The following is a 16,300-nucleotide window of genomic DNA, read 5'->3' on the forward strand; positions in this document are numbered from 1 at the left end:
CTCTTGATTCCACCACCAATTTGCTCGTATCTAGCCACAAGTTACTTAATTACATCAATAAATGCTAAATGAATCAATTTTAATGTATGAAAATGAGTTTTCTAAAATTTTACCCAAAAAGTCAAAAATCGCCCCCGGGCCGACATGGTCAAAACCCGAGGTTCAAACCAAAACCTGATTACCCATTCCCCCACGAACCCAAATATATAATTTGTTTTGATATCAGACCTCAAATCGAGGTCCAAATCCCCAATTTTTGAAATACCTATAGGTCTACCCAAAACACCCAATTTCCCCCCATGAAAATCATTGATTTTGAGTTGAAATCATGTGAAAAGATGTTAATGATTGAAGGAAACGAGTTAAAAGTGACTTACAATTGATTTGGAAGAAAAGTTGTCTTTGCAAAAATCTCCCAAGAGTGTTTTGGTTTTGAAACAGTGTGAAAAATGAGAGATTTTCGGCTAAGTTATAAAATTGCAGGTTGCAGATGTCGCAATTGCGACCAGGGTTCGCAATTGCGAACCCAGATTTCTGCTAAATTCGCATTTGCGAGGTTGGAATTGCGAACACACTATCACATTTGCGATAACAGACCCAGATTGGAGAGTTTTGCATTTGCGAAGGAACATCTCGCATTTGCGAGGAAGGGCAGGCCTTGGCTGTTCGCATTTGCGACTCAGCCTTCGCATTTGCGAGCCAGGCTTTGCAAATGCGAATGCAAAGCCTGCAGGCCTGTTCACACCAGCTGAAAACCTACAATTCTCCAAGGCCAAAATCCACCCCGTGGCCTATCCAAAACTCACCCGAGCCCTCGGGGTTCCAAACCAAACATGCACACCAACCCAAAAACATCATATGGACTCGCTCGTGCATTCAAATCACTAAAATAACATCAACAACTATGAATTTAGCATCAAAATCATGAAAGTTCTTAAGAACTTTAAATTTTTCAATTTTCTCAAAAACGATCCGATTCATGTCATTTTAAATCCGTTTCTTACCAAATTTCATAGACTTATCTTAAATCACATATAAGACTTGTACCGGGCGCCGAAACCAAAATACGGGCCCGATACCATCAAGTTTTAAACACATTTCATTTCCAAAACTCATAAATAATTCCAAAAAATAATTTTCTTTAAAAATTCATTTATCGGGCTTGGGACCTCGAAATTCGATTATGAGTATACGCCCAAGTCCCATATTTTCCTACAGACCCTCCGGGACCGTCAAATCATGGGTCCGGGTCCGTTTACCTAAAATATTGACCGAAGTCAACTTAAATCCATTTTATAGTTAAAATTTATCATTTTTCATAAATTTTCACATAATGTCTATCCGGCTACACGCTCGGATTGTGCACACAAATCGAGGTGATGCTGATAAAGGTTTTTAAGGCCTCGGAACGTAAAATTCATTTTTAAAACAAGTGATGACCTTTTGGGTCATCACAATATTGTAATAATGTGGAATATACTGCAACAGTATGTTGTAATAGTATACGATATACCATAATAGTATACTATTTTAATATAATAGTGTAATGTTGAATGAAGAACATAAAATATCATTTTGATATATTGTATGCTATTTTGGTATATAATATATAATTCAATAGTATATAGTTTACTGTAATATTATATTGTTATATATAAAATATGATATTATAATTTATTACATGACAATTACGTGTTAATTCTTAGAATCTGATTATGTAATTTATGGTGCTCAGCAGCAGTCAGTGTGATATTCAGTGAATTAGATCAAGTGACAACTGATATTATTTTAATTTAATAATTGAATTTAAAAAATTAAAAAAAGAAAGTATATTATACCAGTTATATTAAAAAAAAGGTGAACAGAAATTAGATTATGAAGAGAAAAGAATATTAAAAAAAAGAAGTTAAATGAAATTAAAAAAGGAAAAAAATTAAGAAGAAAACGAGAAAAAAAAGGAGAAAAGAAAGAAAAAAGGAAAAGAAACATAGAAATAAAAACGAATTGGAGAAAAAAGAGAAAATTCCCTATAAAAACTACTATGGGTAGGAAATATAATTAGTTTGTGGGTAGAAAAATAAATGGGTGACATGATAAATAGTTATGTTTTTGTGGGTAACTGTGTCATTCTCCCTTTAAAAGGCTTTATACATATAGCGCCTTTTAAAAAGGCGCTATACTTAACTAGGCGAACGGTCGTTAAGGTATAGCACCTTTTAAAAGAGCGTTATATATAAAATGGTCACCAAGTTTTTTCCCCATACATTTTGGTTATTTGAGTCCAAAAGAATCACATTTTGGTTCCGGGAGTATGAAATATGGGTTCAGACGAACCCAATAATATTTGCTTAGACATTATATTTATATAAAATTTTATTAAATGTGTATAAATATTTAATTACGAACTCATTAACAAAGACAAGCTATTAATTTAGTGGTAAATTTAAAACTCATAAATCTTAAATCTTGGCTCCGCGTCTAAGGGTGAGTTGAGGTCACTAGTTTGAAAGATAATATATTTTGTCGGGGATAACTGTATGTTTGCTGCTTTGTTTTTGAGCTTTTATTGTGGGTGTAAAGAGAAATTGTATACTCTTCACATATCAATTTCTCGTTTTGCTAAAGACAAAAATGGTAAGGCGAGCCGAGTCCATGAGTCAGAAAATTAGTTCAAATGGTTGGGTTTTAAGGTTTTTATTTTTTGGCTTCAAACATTTTGTGCGACGTCATTAAATTATTATCGGAAATATATTTTTGACTAAGAGTATTTTTTGGTGTGATAGCAATAATGAAGGGGCTATTTTGTTACAAAATAAAAATAAAGTAACGTTACACCATATTTAGTGATTGGGTGACCATATAAGCAATTAACTCACATTTCCTATAATATTTAGGTAAAGTTGAATGACTTTTTGGTTACAAAATATTGTGGAATAACTTTATGTGAACTCAAAGTTAAGTAAATATTTATTACAAAAAATATTTAGCAATTTTAGTACAATAAAGTGAAAGCTGAATGAGCACCTGTATACAATAAAATTATTCATATGTACAAATGTAACTAGCTCTCTAGCCATACATTCACCAAAATTATGTCAAAACCTCTCTGATAGTATGCAATAGGAAATTATCAAAATTCGAAGTAAATGAGAGTTCCTGCAGAGTTCACACACTAAAAATAAATGTATTTACCCGTGAAAATAATAATAATAGCAATTAAATTTGATTTTGTGGTTCTAAAAATACGTGATCTAATTTTATGCTAGTTGTTTAAGCAGTGGATGCTAAAGTAAGAGACTAGAGAGCAATATTATAGCTAGAAAACGATATAATAGTCAAACCAAACAGCTGAAGATCGGACCTCGAGCTCGCTTATTCAGGGACTCGGGGTCGAGTCTGATGTCCCGCCGAGGGTGATCGAAGGACGACTAACAGTTATGAGAGCTAAAATGATGGCTCTTTGTGATCAATGATAGGCAATAAATGATGAACAATAAATAGAACACAACAAATATAAGCAATAAATGAAGTAATGAGATCAAAAGAATATGTTAGAGAGCAGAGGGAATGTTCTTGTGTATTTAGTATTGAGCAACAGATATTTACAAAATGACAAGGATCCCCTTTAGATATGAGGGGAATCCCAACATAGTACATATGCATTGATTATAAAGATATGGGGGTGGTACAACCATTTAATGTCTTGATTCATTTTTTGGACTAGTCTACTAGGCTTTGTCAGCTATATGTACGCGCCTTGGGAACTTCACCTTGATCCACCGAGACCACTAATTTACATTGCCTCGAGGCCAATTGTTATTTACACTACCTCAAAGTCGATCACCGAGAACCTTCAGAGTTGATCACTGAAAATCCTCGAGATGCCTTGATGATCGTAAAATCAAACCTCGATTTCTACCGTATACAGATAGTACCCGCATTTTCTAGAGCAAAGTGATAGGAAACGATTTTGAACTCCTACTCCTTAAGCATCATCATCATTACATCAGCCCATCAGAGCATTAAATGGCATCTCAAAAGTCGCACAAGGGTCGCTGTCAAACACGACTATCGAGAAGCCCACGAACCGCTATTGGTTTGTCCTTTCTGTTGCCCATATGGCTTCTATAAATGCATCAGTCGTTGATAATTCACACTCTTACAACACCTTCAAGTTTCCAAAGCCAAATCCATCCATTTTCATATTCTTTCTTCTTCCGTTCTTGATTCTCTGCCTACTTTCTCAGAAAAGCCTTTCCACCACCATGGCTAGAACTTCCAAGACAGTTCCTCAGAAAGATGAGGCTACCTCTTCATCTCGTACATCCAAAGGAAAGCCCAAAGTGATACCCACCGTTGAACAGTGTACCCCTACCGAATTCAACACAACGAAGGATTTTTCCGTCGACAGACCCTCGTCTACACTGGGCTGATGCGAACACGTGTCTCGGTATATTAGCGTCGTGACCGATATAGGGAAAATGAAAGAAGACTGTCAATGGAGGGAGGCAGTGCTGGTTGAGATCCCCCGTTCTAACGAGAGCATAACGGACCACAAAGCTGGCTTCCTTTATGTCTATACATACATATTCACTTTGGGTCCGGTCGATTCTTCGAACCCTTCTTCCCCAATGATAGATCCGGTTATTCTCGACTTCTGTGACAAGTACCAAATGACGCTTGGCCAAATCTATCCATCTTTCTAGAGGATAGTCTACATGCTCCGCTACTTCTCTACCAAGGTCAAGGGTACGACCTTTACCCTCGACCATTTGATTAGATTGTATAGCCCTCAAATTTATTAAGGTTTGATTAAGCTTCACCCTCGGTCCAAGAAATCATTTTTCTCGAGCATCAATGAGGACAAGGATCGAAGGTGGATGAGCAAGTTTGTCCGAGTGAGGACCTCGGATATCATCCCTGCCAAAAGGATGCCCTTCCCGGAGGAGTGGAACGCACAGCGCAAGTACCTCTCCTTCGAACATGCTTTATGGTCTTCTTACTTTTCTTCTGAGAAATGATCTCCTCTTGGTTTTTGCAGCTACTGTTTGGTATCCTGAAGCGGTTCAGGATCTGCCGGGATGGATTAGGCGATTGGATTCTTCGTCCCCATATCTGGGGCGGTCTTGTCCCGACCTGGATAAAACGAGGTGGGTGGCCAATAATCATGGTAAAATCCTTCTTACCACCTATATCATATTTTTATGCTTCTTCCTCGTATCCTCCGTGCTAATAAATTTTGGCCACTATGTTTGCGCAGGTCTTGGTGATGAAGTGCAGATAAGACCACCTCCCGACGACGAGGTGGAGACTTCAGAGCCTGATAAGGGCAAGAAGAGGAAGAAAAAGGCAGCTGTTGATTCTTGTGGCAAAGAAACCTAAATCACGTAGGCTTTGAGCTGTCGCCAAGACCTCGACTTTAGCTTTCGGAGCAAGTCACAATACTGGGGATGAAGATGATGATGAAGATGAGTACCGTTTGGTGCAAAGGACGAGGTCGAGTTGCGGATGTCTCGACCAGAGGCCACTGAATTGGGAACGGTCGATTCAGATCGATCCCGTGTGGTGGAGACCCTCAAGGAGGGTGCAAGCGCGGTCCCTGAGCCCATGATCGGATATGGTGCAGTTTCTGCTGAGGAGACCACTGCTGTTGGTTCCAAAGGGTCTAGGCCCGGGGCTTTTCGGGGGCAGGATTTGCCCCGTGGTTAAATCGATGCCCTGGGTGGCCTTAATCTGCGTCCTCAGTTCTTGTCCGGGGAGTTAAGGACGCTCAGGACACAAATGCTACCAACGTGGGGGGTCCTCTCAAGGGGGGAGATGAGCTTGGTAACTTCCTTGATGACGTTGATGATGTCAGCGAGGACATCGATCTCGATGCTCCCAACGCTATCGAGGCAGCGGAGAAGTTCCAGCAGCAAATGATAGTTGTTCATGCATACTTTTCTAGTCTCAATCATTTTTCCTCATTTTTCTGACTCTTCTGTTTCGTTGTTGTCTAAGGAGATGCATGGTTGTGACGATTCACCAGTCGTCTCATGAGTTACCGCTCCATTTTCCCCATTTTTACTTCTTAATGTTTTGTTATCGTGTTTTGTGGTATCGGGTTGGTCAGATCGAATCCAGAATGATTTTGGCAAGGTTTGACACACTTAGTCTCTTTTAAGGAAGTTTAAGTTGGAAAAGTCAACCGGATATTGACTTATGTGTTAGAGGGCTTAGATGTGAGTTCTGATGGTTCGTTTAGATTCGGGAGGTGATTTATGACTTAGGAGCAAAATCGGAATGAGTTTTGGAGGTTCGGAGTAGATTTACGCTTGAATTGGCGAAGTTGATATTTTGACGATTTCCGGTTGGTAGGGGAGATTTTGATATGTTGGTTGGAATGGAATTCAGAGAGTTGCAGTAGTTCTGTTATGTCATTTGGGATGTGTATAGAAAATTTCAGGTCATTCGGACGTGGTTTGGTTGGGTTTTTGATCAAAAGCGGAATTCGGAAGATTTTAGAAAGTTAGGCTTGAATCTGATGTGTTTTGGTTGATTTGATGTTATTTGAGGTGTTTTGAAGATTGGAACAAGTTTGGATAAGGTATTGGGATATGTTTGTTCCTTTGGTTGAGGTCCCGGGGGCCTCGGGTGAGTCTCGAGGGGTTGAACGGATCATTTTTGAGTTAAGAAAGTTGCAGATTTTGGGTTCCAGCAGTTGCAGGCATTTTGGTCTTCGCGTTCGCAAGTGGACCCTCGCGTTTGTGATGGGTCAGGAAGGGAGGCGTCAGGATTGGCCTTCACATTCGTGAAGGGGAGTTCTGCATTTGCGAAGGGCCGGATTAGTAATCATCGCGTTCGGAAGAGGCTTGGTCACGTTCGCGTAGGTTAGTGAGGCTGAGGCATCGCGTTCGCTATGGTGGGGTCGTGTTCGCGAAGAAGAGTTTTGGTCAACGAGATTTTTGTGCTTCGCGAACCCGAGGCTTTGACCGCGTTCGCGAAGAAGGAAATTAGGCCTGGGCAGAAGGTTTAAAAGGTCGTCTTGTCCGCGAAGGTGAGGTTTATTTCTTCCATTTTTGGAGTTTTTTGAAGGGGATTGAAGATGGATTCAAGGGGAATCACTTGGAGGTAAGATTCTTGGACTTAAAACTTGATTCTAATGTGAATTCCACCTAAATAATCATGGAAATTAAGCCAAAAATTGAAGAACTAAGGCTTGGGAATTTAGACCTTTGCTTGAGGATTTGAAGGGCCATTTAAGGTTGGATTTCAGAACTTTTGATATGTATGAACTCGTGGGGAGATAAAGGAATCTATTAATGTAAAAATTATCGAATTCCGAGATGTGGACCCGGGGGTCGGGTTTTGGTAATTTCAGGATTTGTGTTGTATTTTGATTATATTCGCTTGGGCTTCGTTCCCTTAGTATATTTTGACGTCCTCGTTCTGATTTTGGATAGATTCGATGTGAGTGGAGGCCCATTCGAGGGGCAAAGGCGTCGCGAGCTAGAGATTTGACCGGTTCGAGGTGAGTAATGATTGTAAATGATGTTCTGACGGTTTGAAACCCCGGATTGCACATCGTTGTGCTATATTGGTGAGGCACACGCTTTATGACGAGCATGGGGTCGTGCACTATTGGGGATTGTGACTTTGTCCGTCCCGATTGATGGTTTTATCGTGTATTTGATTGAAATATATTTGCTATCATCATTATTTGGGCTGAATGTCATATTTGGGCTTCGTGCCAACTATTTAAACCCTTCGAGGATTTTTACTGGTATTTCCTCACTGTTTTGACTTTATACTTGAACTCAGTCATATTATATTTCACTGTCTTTCGTACTCAGCCATGTTTACTCTGCTTTACCACTTACATGATCTTTTAAATGATATTTTGGGTTGAGAAACATGTTTTACTACTGCCCGAGTGGCTTGTGAGGATTTTTGACTGAGTAAAGCCGAGGTCCTAGTTGTGAGGAAGCAGTCGATACTGATTATGAGGCCGAGGGCCTGAGATATGTACGCCACGAGGTGGCTTGATTGATATGAGGCCGAGGGCCTAGTGATGACGCCACGAGGTGGCTTGATATTGCGATTGGGCCGTAAGGGGCCCCTCCAGGAGTCTGTACACCCCCAGTGAGTGCGGGTACCCATTTTGATGTGACATGGAGCCCGAGGGGCTGGTATTGTTCTATGCGATTGCTCGAGGGGCTAGTACTGTTCTGAGATGTTGCCCGAGGGGCGGATTTGTTGATACTGTGCCCGAGGGGCGAGACTTTATGTGTTTACTTTTCATAATTGACTGTCAACTACCTGCTTAATTATTGAAAAAGGCTTTTCATGAAACTACATTTGAGTTAAAGAATTTTACCTATCTTTTACTGATTTACTGTTTTAAATGGTTTTGCTGCTTTATTATAGAATGTTTTGTGCTTTACGTGATTTCTTGCTTTTAGTCCTTATTTACATTTGTTACTCACTGAGTTGGAGTACTCACTTTACTTCCTGTACCCCTGTGTGCAGATTCAGGCGTTGCTGATCCTGCCAGTGCGAGTTGAGAGCTCCCGGCGGACATTCAGAGTTCACGAGGTAGCTTCTTGACGTTCGCAGTCCCATGTTTCTCCCTCTTTATCATTTCTATCTCTTATCAGACATTTGTAATAGTTTATAGACTTATTGGACTTGTAGTAGGATTTTTAGATGCTCATGGCTAGTGACACCCCGGTGAGGGTTGTGTTGGGTTGTTCTTCCGTGTATTTATGATATTATCGGCTACTTTGGATTATTTTATCATGTTTAGACTATTTTTAATGCTTAACTATTAAAAATTGGAAAATGGGAAGTGTCAGCTGGCTTTGTCTTCACGAGAGGCGCTATCACGACTGGGTTCGGGTTTGGGGTCGTGACAATGATCATGCCTTATCTAGGCTCCAAGATGAGCTTTCATGCCGTGGAAAGGAGCTCAAGAAGCTCACCTCGAGACTGCAGGAGCCGGAGTCCTCCTCTTCCCGAAAGGAGAATGAGTTAAGCGAGCTTCGGGCGAATTTAGAGGGAGTGCTCCGAGAAAAGGCTGACCTTGCTGAGCAGGTAACTTGTTATTCGTAAATCCGTTTGTCGTTCTCATTATTCGATGTTTACTGACTTATCCTTTCCTTTATAGATCTGGCAGAAGAATGTGGAGATCTTTGAGCTGAGGAGGTGAAACGAGGTAGTTAACTCGGAATTGGCATCGACCCAGGGTATTCTCCAAAATGCCCGAGAAGAGATTGCTGCGCTATCTACATCCAAGTCTAAGGTCAAAGAAAAAGTCGCTACTTATCTGAGAGACGCCTTCACGACGAATCAAATAGCCAGAGATATATCGGTGGAGACCGAGCAAAAGCTGATTCGGACTGTCGCTCATGCTAGTGCAAAGGCGAGGAGGCAAGCCTTAGAGGAAGCCAGTGCCAAAGGTGCCGATCTCTCAACTGAGATTGAGGAGGCTCGAGAGTCGGAGGAAGAATTGGCACTTTTAGTTGCTTTGGACGAAGGTCCTGAAGATGGTTCAGAGGGTAGTGATGATGAAGAGTAGGTCTGCGTCGCCTTTCCTTCTCTTTTTTCTTTTTGTGTATGTATTCCCAGGGAAACATGTCTTGTAAAGACGCCCCTTGTAAATATATTTTTTGGCAATGCAAGAGAATTTTTTCTGCTTAGTTAGCCTTCGAATTTTGATGTTGTCTCTTTGGAGCCCACACTTGGAGTAATCGGGGCGCTCGAGATCGAGCATCATCTCCAGATTAGGTTGATAATTTCTTTGGAGTCGATGCTTGTAATAGCAGAAATCCTCAGGGTCTCAATATTTCCTGAGCACCGAGTGTCAGCATTATTCACGCAACACGGTAGTGGGGTCCCTGGGGTGGTCCCACTAGTACATTTCCAAAAAGCGGTGCTGTCATGGTCAGACCTAATTGGTCTTCTGGATAGGCGAACAGTTGCCGCTTGCCTCTATATATGCATTCGCTCATTTCTTAACTGGAGATTCTGCTATTCTGGGTAATCATCCCTCTCATAGAGCTTTTGTTCTTTGTGCTAGATCTTTCGTCACTTCAATTCACAACCTTTGCCCAAATCTTCATCCCCCTCTCCTATTTTACCGTAGCCATGGCTGCTACATCGAAACCCATTCATCAAGGGGAGGAGAGTTCTGCCTCTATTCCGCGTGCGATTGGTGGTACACCGCCGGTATCTAGTGAGCTGACCTCGAGGTGCTTCGTCTCGAGGAGAGACTTCACGTTGGAGAGACCTCCCAACGTTCAAAGGAATTGGGAGCATGCATCGAGGTTTATCTCTTCAATAGGGGAGGGACACCTCGAGATGATTAGGAAAGACTGCGGATAGGCAGAAGGAGTGGTACTGCAGGTACCTTACCCGGAGGAGAGCATCATGACCCATGTTGAGGGGTTTTTGAGCGTGTATACATATCTTTTTACGTTGGGCCCCCCGATAGGGTCTTGTATGAATTCTGTAGGAGGTATCAGGTTACCCTAGCGCAGGCTGACCCATCCCTTTGGAAGATAGTGCTGATGATAAGGTACTTTGCGGATAAGGCCGAGCTCAAATTCACCCTTAGCCATCTCGTTAGGTTATATCGGCCTCTACATTATCGGGGCTTGATTACTCTGCGACATCGATCCACCTGGTCCCCTGCTATTAACGACAAAGAGGACGATGATCGAGGGTGGATGAGCTGGTTTGTTCGAGCACAGACAATCGATATTATCACCGGAGAGTTTTTGCCATTTCCTGAGAAATGGAATTTCACACATAAGTGGTATACTTGTATTTTTATCGCTTTGTCCATAATGGATACGGGCTCCATAAAGGCATCTTTTCATTTTATTCTTTTTAGCGATTCCTTGGTTGCCGAACAAGGTCCCTAATCTGGCTGAATGGTCCCATAAGCTGGCAGCTTGCTTGACCTATGATAAGCGCAAGTGGCGAGACCTGTCCAAGAGGAGATGGGAGGCAAAGCATCATGGTAGGTGTTTAGTGGCTTATTTCCTCAGAAAGGTACTTTCTTTCTAGCGTACTAACTCTGCCGCCACAAGTGTTGGAGGTTTTTCCGAGATGAGGCCGTGCTCCTTGGGGGAGGAGGAGAGATTGTCGACCTCGGACTCGAGGATTGATAATAAATGGAAAGAGACTTCGAGGTGTGAGGATGCTCACAGCGGGGCGAGTCCTCCTGTGAGGTTCAAAAGAGACAAGTCGGCCAAGCTTCCGGCTTCGGAGGCTTCCATTTTTGAAAAAAACATTTCATATTCCCGTTGAAGGTACTTCGAGGGATAAGGGTCATGCGACACCTTCCTCTTCTCCTACCGAAGGCACTTTGGGGGAAACTAAGCCATCGAACGTATTCTCGACCTTTGGTGAGGCTCAGTGGCTTAGCTTTATGGTAAGCTTTGGTAGCCGGTATAGGCTTCTTTTCGGTTTCACGCCCTCCCTTTCTTATTGAGTTTTCTTTTGTAGGCCTTTGATAAGCTTAAGTTCGAGCTGCTTCGTCGTGAGGCCAGGCTGCGGAAAGCTTTGGATGGGGAGAAATCCCTTAGGATCCTTTGTACGAAAAAGGAAGATGAGTTGGTATACCTGTGGTGCGAGTCAGATCGAAGTAGGAACTACAAAAGCCATCTCGAAAAATAGGTAACTTGCATTTTGTGTTGGTGTATGCTCCCCCTTCCGCTTTCGGAGATTAATATTTTGATATTTCAGTTGGAGAGCAAAATGGAGGAGTTGGAACGACTTTGGGGCGAATTTGGCCTGGTCAAACGTGAGTTTAACGAGTTGAAGGCTCAGGCAGATGTCCAAGTTGCGACCAAGGAGGATGCTTTGGCTAAGGCTTCCGCCCTCAAAGTGCAACTCCGGAACGCTCGTGTAAACGATTTTGTCTAAGCTTCTGAAGGCGAATGCCGAGGTTGTGGATGCCCGGGCCGAGGCTGTGATGAGCCGCACTAAGGCTGACCAGAAAGTGGCGGTCTATTTGAAGGGCGCTGCTAATTCTAGAGCTGAGCTGAGAAGGGATCTTGACCATGAGATCAGAAATAAAGAGTATGTGAGGTGTAAATCTCGGAGGGAAACCCTCGAGGAAATTCATGCCATAGGCTTCGACCTCTCAGGAGAGATAAAGCAGGCGAAGGCAGAAGAATATGATGCTAAATTCCTTCTGTCCGATGCTGAGGATAGCGAGGATGAGGCCGACGGGCCATAGTCCCCTACGGGGACGTAGATTTCCTTTTCTGTTTCTGTACATAGTACATTCAAAGTACGTTATAAATGGAGCTTGTATTTTCTCGCATATATGTATAAAAGGAAAACCTTGCGGTTTCATTTCTCCTGCATTTCTTTTTGCCTTGATTTTAGCCAGATGAACTGGTCTTTGAGTTAAAAGGAATCCTTAGATTCATGGTATGGCCCTGGGGCTCATTAGGCTAGCCTGTAGGCTCTTACGCGCTTGGTCGATACGACCTTTTAGTATAAGCCGACGTTCGAGCTCTTATGCTTGTGCTCTTAGGCATGTTTGGTCAACTGTTTTGGGTTTAGTCTCCGAGTTGGGTATCGACTCGAGCTCATTTGACCCTCAAGTTTTTGAATTTCATGTTGGCCCTTAGGCTCTTACGCGTTGGGTCGGTACAACCTTTTGTGTGGGCTGGCGATAGTGGCTCTGACGCTTTGGGTCGATGCGACCTTTTATGTGGGCTGGCGACAGTGGCTCTTATGCTTTGGGTCGATGTAACCTTTTATATAGGCTTTATTTTTCCCTCGATAAGGATTTTTTGAAATAATGTTTGCCTGACTCTTCGACGGTTTGATAAAAACCTCGATTGTGAGTCGTTATATGGTGATGATCGAGCACCTCGGGAGGTTTGGCTCGGTGGCTGAGTATCTCGAAGCCTGTATTTAGGAGTTGACATGGTCGAAGCTCTTTTGCCTATGTCGAGGGTAGCCTATTTAACCGGTTCTTTTCGAAGTATATTCAAAGTAATTGAAGGCCTGTGATTTTATAGTGACGGTCAGGCGTTCCCGATTCGCATTAGTTTGGCTGGTACAACCTTGTGACCATAGTCATTTGTGTTTGGCCGGAGCCTTTCAGTACCGAGTGAAGTAGTTTCAGCGTCTATATCGAGGGTATGCCTTTTTAGGGGTCTTACAAGTTCGATATATAGCCTTGACTTTGAGATCGGATTTATGCCTTTAGCAAGGTCTTACAAGTTTTACATGCCTTTGAGGTCTCACAGTTTTGGCTACTTGGTACAAGTATGGTTCATGCCTTGCTTGAGGTCTTACAGACATTATCACTTGGTACAAGTGTGGTTCATGCCTTGCTTTAGGTCTTACAAGATCGAGGCTACCCGCATGTGGTCTTATTGCCTCGGACTTTGATAAGTCGATGGAGATGGCGATTGACGGTAGTCCCCGAGTCATCGAGGATTTCTTGGCTCGGGAGCCATTACTTGTTAACTTGGTATTGTCTCATTGAGGGCTTATGATTTCGGAGTTTCCGACCCGGAGGTCATGGCCTTGAGTTTTCGACGCCAGTCCCCGAGTGTTCGGGACGTTTTTGGCTCTAGAGCCATTTTGTGATCTTGTTGTTGCCTCATTGAGGGCTTACGAGTTTGAAGCTCTAACCCGGGGGTCATATTGTTTCGAGTTGTTGACGCCAGTCCCCGAGTATTCAGGATGTTTTTTGGATCTGGGGCCATTTTTTGCAAAATATATCGAGCTTCCTTAAAACGCAAAATGCTTTTGGGAAGTATTCTTTGATTACTTGGTACAAGTATACATGCCTTTGCTGTTAGGGGCTCAGTTGTTCTATACGGACACGGTTTGTTCGACCATTTGGCCCGGTACATTATTTTTCTATCGAGACCCCATTTGGCGTATCTTGGCTTCCTCGAGTAGGTGACCTTCCGGGGGGATGCCCCCCAGTATTCGAGGTTGATTGCAAAAGAAGCCTTGAATACTTGTTGAGTCTTCCTTAGGTAGCATACGGATGTTGCCTCGTTAAAAACCTTGCCGGTAAAATCCTTTTCGGGATAAAAACACGGTCAAAGGAAAAGAGTGCAACGTGTGCTTTAAAACCTTAAGGTCTTCGAGATGGATTAGCGCTTCGATTGTCTCAGTCGGATACCTGCATAAAGGTTAGTATGAGGTGTAAATTAGAAGGGAGATGGTTACCTTAGTAACGATGGCGCTTTGCCTCGGTAAGCCTCCAGTATTTCACTGAGGACACGGTACGACCCTTTGTTTGTTCATTTGGGTACAGTCGAGAACATGCCTCGTGGTCGCTATTTCACTGTTTGTTTGTCCTTCAGTTCCTTTCATGGTGGAGATATTGGTGTTTTGGGTTGTGCCGGCCACATTGATTGGTAGGGTGGTTTCCCCTTTCGTTGTTTCGCTCGCCGTGTTGAATCCGTTGAAGACTCGAGAGGCAGGCATAATTTGGTCAAGCAGTCTGAGCTGCTCTGTTACCCTCGACCTGATAATATTGGCCGAGCTACCTGGACCCGCAAGTACAAGTTTAATTTGAAATGTATTCACAAGAAAAGAAGTTACCAGTGCGTCGTTATGGGGCTGAGATAAAGCCTCGAATTCGCTTTTTCTTGGTGAGGGATGTTTTCGTTCTCATGACCGTGGGTTCCTGTAGGGCACCGATGCCTTAAAAGATCGTATGGGTGACATGTTGTGGCTTATTTGCTTTGTTCTTTTTGGTCGCCTCTCTTTTCCGGAACTAATTTTTGGCTCGGTCGCTGAGGAATTCCCGGAGGTGACCTTTGTTGAGTAGTCAGGCTACCTCTTCCCGGAGTTGTCGGCAATCTTCGGTCCTGTGACCGTGTGTGTTGTGAAATTCACACACTAAGTTATGGTTCCTTTGTGAAGGATCTGATTGTATAGGCCTTGGCCACCTGGTGTCTCTAATTTTACTGATGGCGAACATGATGTCTGATACGTCAACGTTGAAGTTGTATTCCGACAAGCGAGGTGCCTCCGTCAGCCCTGTGAACCTATCGAACCCAGCTCTGCTGACAAGTCCCCGAGGATTCTAGCCTCGGTCCATCCTTCGATCATTGTGGGGTATGTTGTGCCTCGGGTCGTTTCTTCTATCTTCAGTATATGGTTGGTATCTTTCCTTGTTTGGCTTTAGCTCTTTTGCCGGAAGCCTGCTGGGATATACTGAGCCTGAGGGGGCTCCTAGTTGGTTGTCTTCGACCCTGATCTTTGACTGGTATCAGTTGTGGACGTCCGACCAGGTCACGGCAGGATACTCGACTAGGTTCTATTTCAGCTGCTTCGAAGCCACCAAGCTTCGTTCATTTAGACCTTGAGTGAAGGCCTGCACTGCCCAATCGTCGGAGACTGGTGGTAGTTCCATACGTTCCATTTGAAAGCGAGATACGAACTCTTGTAGCATCTCATTCTCCCTCTGCTTGATCTTGAAGACGTTCGATTTCCTTGTTGCTACTTTGATGGCACCGGCATGTGTCTTTATGAAAGAAGCTGCCAGCACGACAAATGAGTCTATAGAGTTAGGAGCTAGGTTGTGATACCACATCATGGCCCCTTTCGAGAGTGTTTCCCCGAACTTCTTTAGAAAGATGGACTCGATCTCGTCGTCCTTTAGGTCGTTGCCCTTCACTGAGCAAGTGTAGGCAGTGACGTGCTCGTTGGGGTCCGAGGTTCCGTTGTACTTCGAAAGTTCAGGCATTCTGAACTTCTTTGGAATGGGTTTTGGGTCCGCTTCCTGCGGGAATGGATTTTGCACGAACTTCTTCGAGTCTACCCCTTTTAGAATCGGGGGTGCGCCCAGAATTTGATCGACCCTAGAATTGTAGGTCTCTACCTTCTTGTTGTTGGCTTCTATCTTCTTCTCGCCTGACTCGATCCTCTTTGTGAGGTCCTCGAGCATCTTTACGATGGTGGGGTTGGCTGCCAATCCGTTGTTGCTTGATCTCACTAGTACCTGCTCGGCTGGGGGTGGGGGGGCCATCCCTGGTGTCACCGTGCTGGGAGTTTTCTGGTGACTTTGCAGCTGAGCAATCGCCAGTTGTTGTGCCTGTAACATCTCAAAAATGACGTGAAGGCTAACCTCACGTTCTTCCCTAGTTGGGGTTTTCTAAGCTTCTTGTTGGTCTCCTTGGTCACGCTCCTGTTAGTGTGGGAGCTTATATCGACGTGTTTGGCGTCGCGTGAGACCGCGTCCACGAGAATTGGTTCTGGTGCGTTCTCAGGGTTTCGTGGTGGTACACCAACACCTGGAACATCCACACCATTCTCTCCATGGTTC

This window comes from Nicotiana sylvestris, chromosome 11 (genome assembly GCF_000393655.2).
Source record: "Nicotiana sylvestris chromosome 11, ASM39365v2, whole genome shotgun sequence".
Lineage (NCBI taxonomy): Eukaryota > Viridiplantae > Streptophyta > Magnoliopsida > Solanales > Solanaceae > Nicotiana > Nicotiana sylvestris.